The sequence below is a fragment of the Salminus brasiliensis genome, chromosome 3 (genome assembly GCF_030463535.1).
Source record: "Salminus brasiliensis chromosome 3, fSalBra1.hap2, whole genome shotgun sequence".
NCBI classification, from domain to species: Eukaryota; Metazoa; Chordata; class Actinopteri; order Characiformes; family Bryconidae; genus Salminus; species Salminus brasiliensis.
Window position 1 is genome coordinate 49537950 of NC_132880.1, and position 10397 is coordinate 49548346.

A 10397-nucleotide genomic window follows, 5' to 3' on the forward strand; every position below is an offset into this window, starting at 1 on the left:
ATTCCACTCAACATCTTGAGCAGAGTACAAGGCCCTCTGTTTGGAGATCAGATGAAGTGCAGCTTTGAAAGAAATCAAGTCCTCAAGGCACTCTGCTGCCATTGATACCTGAGTTGCAAGTTGTGAAGTCCAATGGATCAGCTGGACTCTCCAGGATTTTGATTTAAAGCAAGTTTCTCAAGGCTAATCAAGTGGATTGATGGCACAAAGCAATACAGCATTAAAGCAAGATTCTGAAGGCAAAGCCTGTATTTCTTTTCCAGTCAGCATCCTGAGCAGAGTACGGGGCCCTCTGTTTGGAGATCAGATGAAGTGCAGCTTTGAAACAAATCAAGTCCTCAAGGCACTCTGCTGCCATTGATACCTGAGTTGCAAGTTGTGAAGTCCAATGGATCAGCTGCACTCTCCAGGATTTTGATTTAAAGCAAGATTCTCAAGGCAAAGCCTGTATTTCTTTTGCACTCAACATCTTGAGCAGAGTACAGGGCCCTCTGTTTGGAGATCAGATGAAGTGCAGCTTTGAAAGAAATCAAGTCCTCAAGGCACTCTGCTACCATTGATACCTGAGTTGCAAGTTGTGAAGTCCAATGGATCAGCTGGACTCTCCAGGATTTTGATTTAAAGCAAGATTCTCAAGGCAAAGCCTGTATTTCTATTCCACTCAACATCTTGAGCAGAGTACAGGGCCCTCTGTTTGGAGATCAGATGAAGTGCAGTTTTGAAACAAATGAAGTCCTCAAGGCACTCTGCTGCCATTGATACCTGAGTTGCAAGTTGTGACGTCCAATGGATCAGCTGGACTCTCCAGGATTTTGATTTAAAGCAAGTTTCTCAAGGCTAATCAAGTGGATTGATGGCACAAAGCAATACAGCATTTCCATGTTCCCATTTGACTTGCATTTCAAGGGGTTTGTTCGGCTGCCTTCGATAGCTCAGTTGGTAGAGCGGAGGACTGTAGGTGTTAAATTGGCCATCATTAGGTCGCTGGTTCAAATCCGGCTCGAAGGACATCTTATTTTCTTTGTCATTTGGCTAAACCCCTAAGCTTGGCAAATCACAACAGAATCCGACTCATCCACTTTGTCAAAAAGAAACAGAGGACTTCCCTGACCGGGAATCTAACCCAGGCCGCGGCGGTGAGAGTGTCGAATCCTAGCCACTAGACCACCAGGGACAACAGCTGCACTGCGACATGGAGAAAGACTCTTTCAAGCCCTAAACCGCCTATCCATCCACACTCTGTACATGCAATGGGGCTAAGAAGAAACAAAAGGTCTAAGACGTAATTGACACGCTGCTGCAAGGAGTCAGCCTGTAGGCAAAGCCTGTATTTCTTTTCCACTCAACATCCTGAGCAGAGTACGGGGCCCTCTGTTTGGAGATCAGATGAAGTGCAGCTTTAAAACAAATCAAGTCCTCAAGGCACTCTGCTGCCATTGATACCTGAGTTGCAAGTTGTGAAGTCCAATGGATCAGCTGCACTCTCCAGGATTTTGATTTAAAGCAAGATTCTCAAGGCAAAGCCTGTATTTCTATTCCACTCAACATCTTGAGCAGAGTACAGGGCCCTCTGTTTGGAGATCAGATGAAGTGCAGCTTTGAAAGAAATCAAGTCCTCAAGGCACTCTGCTGCCATTGATACCTGAGTTGCAAGTTGTGAAGTCCAATGGATCAGCTGGACTCTCCAGGATTTTGATTTAAAGCAAGTTTCTCAAGGCTAATCAAGTGGATTGATGGCACAAAGCAATACAGCATTAAAGCAAGATTCTGAAGGCAAAGCCTGTATTTCTTTTCCAGTCAGCATCCTGAGCAGAGTACGGGGCCCTCTGTTTGGAGATCAGATGAAGTGCAGCTTTGAAACAAATCAAGTCCTCAAGGCACTCTGCTGCCATTGATACCTGAGTTGCAAATTGTGAAGTCTAATGGATCAGCTGCACTCTCCAGGATTTTGATTTAAAGCAAGATTCTCAAGGCAAAGCCTGTATTTCTATTCCACTCAACATCTTGAGCAGAGTACAGGGCCCTCTGTTTGGAGATCAGATGAAGTGCAGCTTTGAAACAAATCAAGTCCTCAAGGCACTCTGCTGCCATTGATACCTGAGTTGCAAGTTATGAAGTCCAATGGATCAGCTGGACTCTCCAGGATTTTGACGTAAAGCAAGATTCTCAAGGCAAAGCCTGTATTTCTATTCCACTCAACATCTTGAGCAGAGTACAGGGCCCTCTGTTTGGAGATCAGATGAAGTGCAGCTTTGAAAGAAATGAAGTCCTCAAGGCACTCTGCTGCCATTGATACCTGAGTTGCAAGTTGTGAAGTCCAATGGATCAGCTGGACTCTCCAGGATTTTGATTTAAAGCAAGTTTCTCAAGGCTAATCAAGTGGATTGATGGCACAAAGCAATACAGCATTAAAGCAAGATTCTCAAGGCAAAGCCTGTATTTCTTTTCCACTCAGCATCCTGAGCAGAGTACGGGGCCCTCTGTTTGGAGATCAGATGAAGTGCAGCTTTGAAACAAATCAAGTCCTCAAGGCACTCTGCTGCCATTGATACCTGAGTTGCAAGTTGTGAAGTCCAATGGATCAGCTGCACTCTCCAGGATTTTGATTTAAAGCAAGATTCTCAAGGCAAAGCCTGTATTTCTATTCCACTCAACATCTTGAGCAGAGTACAGGGCCCTCTGTTTGGAGATCAGATGAAGTGGAGCTTTGAAAGAAATCAAGTCCTCAAGGCACTCTGCTGCCATTGATACCTGAGTTGCAAGTTGTGAAGTCCAATGGATCAGCTGCACTCTCCAGGATTTTGATTTAAAACAAGATTCTCAAGGCAAAGCCTGTATTTCTTTTGCACTCAACATCTTGAGCAGAGTACGGGGCCCTCTGTTTGGAGATCAGATGAAGTGCAGCTTTGAAAGAAATCAAGTCCTCAAGGCACTCTGCTGCCATTGATACCTGAGTTGCAAGTTGTGAAGTCCAATGGATCAGCTGCACTCTCCAGGATTTTGATTTAAAGCAAGATTCTCAAGGCAAAGCCTGTATTGCTTTTGCACTCAACATCTTAAGCAGAGTATGGGGCCCTCTGTTTGGAAATCAGATGAAGTGCAGCTTTGAAAGAAATCAAGTCCTCAAGGCACTCTGCTGCCATTGATACCTGAGTTGCAAGTTGTGAAGTCCAATGGATCAGCTGCACTCTCCAGGATTTTGATTTAAAGCAAGATTCTCAAGGCAAAGCCTGTATTTCTTTTGCACTCAACATCTTGAGCAGAGTACAGGGCCCTCTGTTTGGAGATCAGATGAAGTGCAGCTTTGAAAGAAATGAAGTCCTCAAGGCACTCTGCTGCCATTGATACCTGAGTTGCAAGTTGTGAAGTCCAATGGATCAGCTGCACTCTCCAGGATTTTGATTTAAAGCAAGTTTCTCAAGGCTAATCAAGTGGATTGATGGCACAAAGCAATACAGCATTTCCATGTTCCCATTTGACTTGCATTTCAAGGGGTGTGTTAGGTTGCCTTCGATAGCTCAGTTGGTAGAGCGTAGGACTGTAAGTATTAAAATGGCCATCCTTAGGTCGCTGGTTCAAATCCGGCTCGAAGGACATCTTATTTTCTTTGTCATTTGGCTAAATCCCTAAGCTTGGCAAATCACAACAGAATCCGACTCATCCACTTTGTCAAAAAGAAACAGAGGACTTCTCTGACCGGGAATCGAACCCGGGCCGCGGCGGTGAGAGCGCCAAATCCTAGCCACTAGACCACCAGGGACAACAGCTGCACTGTGATCTGCAGAAAGACTCTTTCAAGCCCTAAACCGCCTATCCATCCACACTCTGTACATGCAATGGGGCTAAGAAGAAACAAAAGGTCTAAGACGTAATTGACACGCTGCTGCAAGGAGTCAGCCTGTAGGCAAAGCCTGTATTTCTTTTCCACTCAACATCATGAGCAGAGTAAGGGCCCTCTGTTTAGAGATCAGATGAAGTGCAGCTTTGAAACAAATCAAGTCCTCAAGGCACTCTGCTGCCATTGATACCTGAGTTGCAAGTTGTGAAGTCCAATGGATCAGCTGCACTCTCCAGGATTTTGATTTAAAGCAAGATTCTCAAGGCAAAGCCTGTATTTCTTTTGCACTCAACATCTTGAGCAGAGTACGGGGCCCTCTGTTTAGAGATCAGATGAAGTGCAGCTTTGAAACAAATCAAGTCCTCAAGGCACTCTGCTGCCATTGATACCTGAGTTGCAAGTTGTGAAGTCCAATGGATCAGCTGCACTCTCCAGGATTTTGATTTAAAGCAAGATTCTCAAGGCAAAGCCTGTATTTCTTTTGCACTCAACATCTTGAGCAGAGTACAGGGCCCTCTGTTTGGAGATCAGATGAAGTGCAGCTTTGAAAGAAATCAAGTCCTCAAGGCACTCTGCTACCATTGATACCTGAGTTGCAAGTTGTGAAGTCCAATGGATCAGCTGGACTCTCCAGGATTTTGATTTAAAGCAAGATTCTCAAGGCAAAGCCTGTATTTCTATTCCACTCAACATCTTGAGCAGAGTACAGGGCCCTCTGTTTGGAGATCAGATGAAGTGCAGTTTTGAAACAAATTAAGTCCTCAAGGCACTCTGCTGCCATTGATACCTGAGTTGCAAGTTGTGACGTCCAATGGATCAGCTGGACTCTCCAGGATTTTGATTTAAAGCAAGTTTCTCAAGGCTAATCAAGTGGATTGATGGCACAAAGCAATACAGCATTTCCATGTTCCCATTTGACTTGCATTTCAAGGGGTTTGTTCGGCTGCCTTCGATAGCTCAGTTGGTAGAGCGGAGGACTGTAGGTGTTAAATTGGCCATCATTAGGTCGCTGGTTCAAATCCGGCTCGAAGGACATCTTATTTTCTTTGTCATTTGGCTAAACCCCTAAGCTTGGCAAATCACAACAGAATCCGACTCATCCACTTTGTCAAAAAGAAACAGAGGACTTCCCTGACCGGGAATCTAACCCAGGCCGCGGCGGTGAGAGTGTCGAATCCTAGCCACTAGACCACCAGGGACAACAGCTGCACTGCGACATGGAGAAAGACTCTTTCAAGCCCTAAACCGCCTATCCATCCACACTCTGTACATGCAATGGGGCTAAGAAGAAACAAAAGGTCTAAGACGTAATTGACACGCTGCTGCAAGGAGTCAGCCTGTAGGCAAAGCCTGTATTTCTTTTCCACTCAACATCCTGAGCAGAGTACGGGGCCCTCTGTTTGGAGATCAGATGAAGTGCAGCTTTAAAACAAATCAAGTCCTCAAGGCACTCTGCTGCCATTGATACCTGAGTTGCAAGTTGTGAAGTCCAATGGATCAGCTGCACTCTCCAGGATTTTGATTTAAAGCAAGATTCTCAAGGCAAAGCCTGTATTTCTATTCCACTCAACATCTTGAGCAGAGTACAGGGCCCTCTGTTTGGAGATCAGATGAAGTGCAGCTTTGAAAGAAATCAAGTCCTCAAGGCACTCTGCTGCCATTGATACCTGAGTTGCAAGTTGTGAAGTCCAATGGATCAGCTGGACTCTCCAGGATTTTGATTTAAAGCAAGTTTCTCAAGGCTAATCAAGTGGATTGATGGCACAAAGCAATACAGCATTAAAGCAAGATTCTGAAGGCAAAGCCTGTATTTCTTTTCCAGTCAGCATCCTGAGCAGAGTACGGGGCCCTCTGTTTGGAGATCAGATGAAGTGCAGCTTTGAAACAAATCAAGTCCTCAAGGCACTCTGCTGCCATTGATACCTGAGTTGCAAGTTGTGAAGTCCAATGGATCAGCTGCACTCTCCAGGATTTTGATTTAAAGCAAGATTCTCAAGGCAAAGCCTGTATTTCTATTCCACTCAACATCTTGAGCAGAGTACAGGGCCCTCTGTTTGGAGATCAGATGAAGTGCAGCTTTGAAACAAATCAAGTCCTCAAGGCACTCTGCTGCCATTGATACCTGAGTTGCAAGTTATGAAGTCCAATGGATCAGCTGGACTCTCCAGGATTTTGACGTAAAGCAAGATTCTCAAGGCAAAGCCTGTATTTCTATTCCACTCAACATCTTGAGCAGAGTACAGGGCCCTCTGTTTGGAGATCAGATGAAGTGCAGCTTTGAAAGAAATGAAGTCCTCAAGGCACTCTGCTGCCATTGATACCTGAGTTGCAAGTTGTGAAGTCCAATGGATCAGCTGGACTCTCCAGGATTTTGATTTAAAGCAAGTTTCTCAAGGCTAATCAAGTGGATTGATGGCACAAAGCAATACAGCATTAAAGCAAGATTCTCAAGGCAAAGCCTGTATTTCTTTTCCACTCAGCATCCTGAGCAGAGTACGGGGCCCTCTGTTTGGAGATCAGATGAAGTGCAGCTTTGAAAGAAATCAAGTCCTCAAGGCACTCTGCTGCCATTGATACCTGAGTTGCAAGTTGTGAAGTCCAATGGATCAGCTGCACTCTCCAGGATTTTGATTTAAAGCAAGATTCTCAAGGCAAAGCCTGTATTTCTATTCCACTCAACATCTTGAGCAGAGTACAGGGCCCTCTGTTTGGAGATCAGATGAAGTGGAGCTTTGAAAGAAATCAAGTCCTCAAGGCACTCTGCTGCCATTGATACCTGAGTTGCAAGTTGTGAAGTCCAATGGATCAGCTGCACTCTCCAGGATTTTGATTTAAAACAAGATTCTCAAGGCAAAGCCTGTATTTCTTTTGCACTCAACATCTTGAGCAGAGTACGGGGCCCTCTGTTTGGAGATCAGATGAAGTGCAGCTTTGAAAGAAATCAAGTCCTCAAGGCACTCTGCTGCCATTGATACCTGAGTTGCAAGTTGTGAAGTCCAATGGATCAGCTGCACTCTCCAGGATTTTGATTTAAAGCAAGATTCTCAAGGCAAAGCCTGTATTGCTTTTGCACTCAACATCTTAAGCAGAGTATGGGGCCCTCTGTTTGGAAATCAGATGAAGTGCAGCTTTGAAAGAAATCAAGTCCTCAAGGCACTCTGCTGCCATTGATACCTGAGTTGCAAGTTGTGAAGTCCAATGGATCAGCTGCACTCTCCAGGATTTTGATTTAAAGCAAGATTCTCAAGGCAAAGCCTGTATTTCTTTTGCACTCAACATCTTGAGCAGAGTACAGGGCCCTCTGTTTGGAGATCAGATGAAGTGCAGCTTTGAAAGAAATCAAGTCCTCAAGGCACTCTGCTGCCATTGATACCTGAGTTGCAAGTTGTGAAGTCCAATGGATCAGCTGCACTCTCCAGGATTTTGATTTAAAGCAAGTTTCTCAAGGCTAATCAAGTGGATTGATGGCACAAAGCAATACAGCATTTCCATGTTCCCATTTGACTTGCATTTCAAGGGGTGTGTTAGGTTGCCTTCGATAGCTCAGTTGGTAGAGCGTAGGACTGTAAGTATTAAAATGGCCATCCTTAGGTCGCTGGTTCAAATCCGGCTCGAAGGACATCTTATTTTCTTTGTCATTTGGCTAAATCCCTAAGCTTGGCAAATCACAACAGAATCCGACTCATCCACTTTGTCAAAAAGAAACAGAGGACTTCTCTGACCGGGAATCGAACCCGGGCCGCGGCGGTGAGAGCGCCAAATCCTAGCCACTAGACCACCAGGGACAACAGCTGCACTGCGATCTGCAGAAAGACTCTTTCAAGCCCTAAACCGCCTATCCATCCACACTCTGTACATGCAATGGGGCTAAGAAGAAACAAAAGGTCTAAGACGTAATTGACACGCTGCTGCAAGGAGTCAGCCTGTAGGCAAAGCCTGTATTTCTTTTCCACTCAACATCATGAGCAGAGTAAGGGCCCTCTGTTTAGAGATCAGATGAAGTGCAGCTTTGAAACAAATCAAGTCCTCAAGGCACTCTGCTGCCATTGATACCTGAGTTGCAAGTTGTGAAGTCCAATGGATCAGCTGCACTCTCCAGGATTTTGATTTAAAGCAAGATTCTCAAGGCAAAGCCTGTATTTCTTTTGCACTCAACATCTTGAGCAGAGTACGGGGCCCTCTGTTTGGAGATCAGATGAAGTGCAGCTTTAAAAGAAATCAAGTCCTCAAGGCACTCTGCTGCAATTGGTACCTGAGTTGCAAGTTGTGTAGTCCAATGGATCAGCTGCACTCTCCAGGATTTTGATTTAAAGCAAGATTCTCAAGGCAAAGCCTGTATTTCTTTTGCACTCAACATCTTGAGCAGAGTACGGGGCCCTCTGTTTGGAGATCAGATGAAGTGCAGCTTTGAAAGAAATCAAGTCCTCAAGGCACTCTGCTGCCATTGATACCTGAGTTGCAAGTTGTGAAGTCCAATGGATCAGCTGCACTCTCCAGGATTTTGATTTAAAGCAAGTTTCTCAAGGCTAATCAAGTGGATTGATGGCACAAAGCAATACAGCATTAAAGCAAGATTCTGAAGGCAAAGCCTGTATTTCTTTTCCAGTCAGCATCCTGAGCAGAGTACGGGGCCCTCTGTTTGGAGATCAGATGAAGTGCAGCTTTGAAACAAATCAAGTCCTCAAGGCACTCTGCTGCCATTGATACCTGAGTTGCAAGTTGTGAAGTCCAATGGATCAGCTGCACTCTCCAGGATTTTGATTTAAAGCAAGATTCTCAAGGCAAAGCCTGTATTTCTATTCCACTCAACATCTTGAGCAGAGTACAGGGCCCTCTGTTTGGAGATCAGATGAAGTGGAGCTTTGAAAGAAATCAAGTCCTCAAGGCACTCTGCTGCCATTGATACCTGAGTTGCAAGTTGTGAAGTCCAATGGATCAGCTGCACTCTCCAGGATTTTGATTTAAAACAAGATTCTCAAGGCAAAGCCTGTATTTCTTTTGCACTCAACATCTTGAGCAGAGTACGGGGCCCTCTGTTTGGAGATCAGATGAAGTGCAGCTTTGAAAGAAATCAAGTCCTCAAGGCACTCTGCTGCCATTGATACCTGAGTTGCAAGTTGTGAAGTCCAATGGATCAGCTGCACTCTCCAGGATTTTGATTTAAAGCAAGATTCTCAAGGCAAAGCCTGTATTGCTTTTGCACTCAACATCTTAAGCAGAGTATGGGGCCCTCTGTTTGGAAATCAGATGAAGTGCAGCTTTGAAAGAAATCAAGTCCTCAAGGCACTCTGCTGCCATTGATACCTGAGTTGCAAGTTGTGAAGTCCAATGGATCAGCTGCACTCTCCAGGATTTTGATTTAAAGCAAGATTCTCAAGGCAAAGCCTGTATTTCTTTTGCACTCAACATCTTGAGCAGAGTACAGGGCCCTCTGTTTGGAGATCAGATGAAGTGCAGCTTTGAAAGAAATCAAGTCCTCAAGGCACTCTGCTGCCATTGATACCTGAGTTGCAAGTTGTGAAGTCCAATGGATCAGCTGCACTCTCCAGGATTTTGATTTAAAGCAAGTTTCTCAAGGCTAATCAAGTGGATTGATGGCACAAAGCAATACAGCATTTCCATGTTCCCATTTGACTTGCATTTCAAGGGGTGTGTTAGGTTGCCTTCGATAGCTCAGTTGGTAGAGCGTAGGACTGTAAGTATTAAAATGGCCATCCTTAGGTCGCTGGTTCAAATCCGGCTCGAAGGACATCTTATTTTCTTTGTCATTTGGCTAAATCCCTAAGCTTGGCAAATCACAACAGAATCCGACTCATCCACTTTGTCAAAAAGAAACAGAGGACTTCTCTGACCGGGAATCGAACCCGGGCCGCGGCGGTGAGAGCGCCAAATCCTAGCCACTAGACCACCAGGGACAACAGCTGCACTGCGATCTGCAGAAAGACTCTTTCAAGCCCTAAACCGCCTATCCATCCACACTCTGTACATGCAATGGGGCTAAGAAGAAACAAAAGGTCTAAGACGTAATTGACACGCTGCTGCAAGGAGTCAGCCTGTAGGCAAAGCCTGTATTTCTTTTCCACTCAACATCATGAGCAGAGTAAGGGCCCTCTGTTTAGAGATCAGATGAAGTGCAGCTTTGAAACAAATCAAGTCCTCAAGGCACTCTGCTGCCATTGATACCTGAGTTGCAAGTTGTGAAGTCCAATGGATCAGCTGCACTCTCCAGGATTTTGATTTAAAGCAAGATTCTCAAGGCAAAGCCTGTATTTCTTTTGCACTCAACATCTTGAGCAGAGTACGGGGCCCTCTGTTTGGAGATCAGATGAAGTGCAGCTTTAAAAGAAATCAAGTCCTCAAGGCACTCTGCTGCAATTGGTACCTGAGTTGCAAGTTGTGTAGTCCAATGGATCAGCTGCACTCTCCAGGATTTTGATTTAAAGCAAGATTCTCAAGGCAAAGCCTGTATTTCTTTTGCACTCAACATCTTGAGCAGAGTACGGGGCCCTCTGTTTGGAGATCAGATGAAGTGCAGCTTTGAAAGAAATCAAGTCCTCAA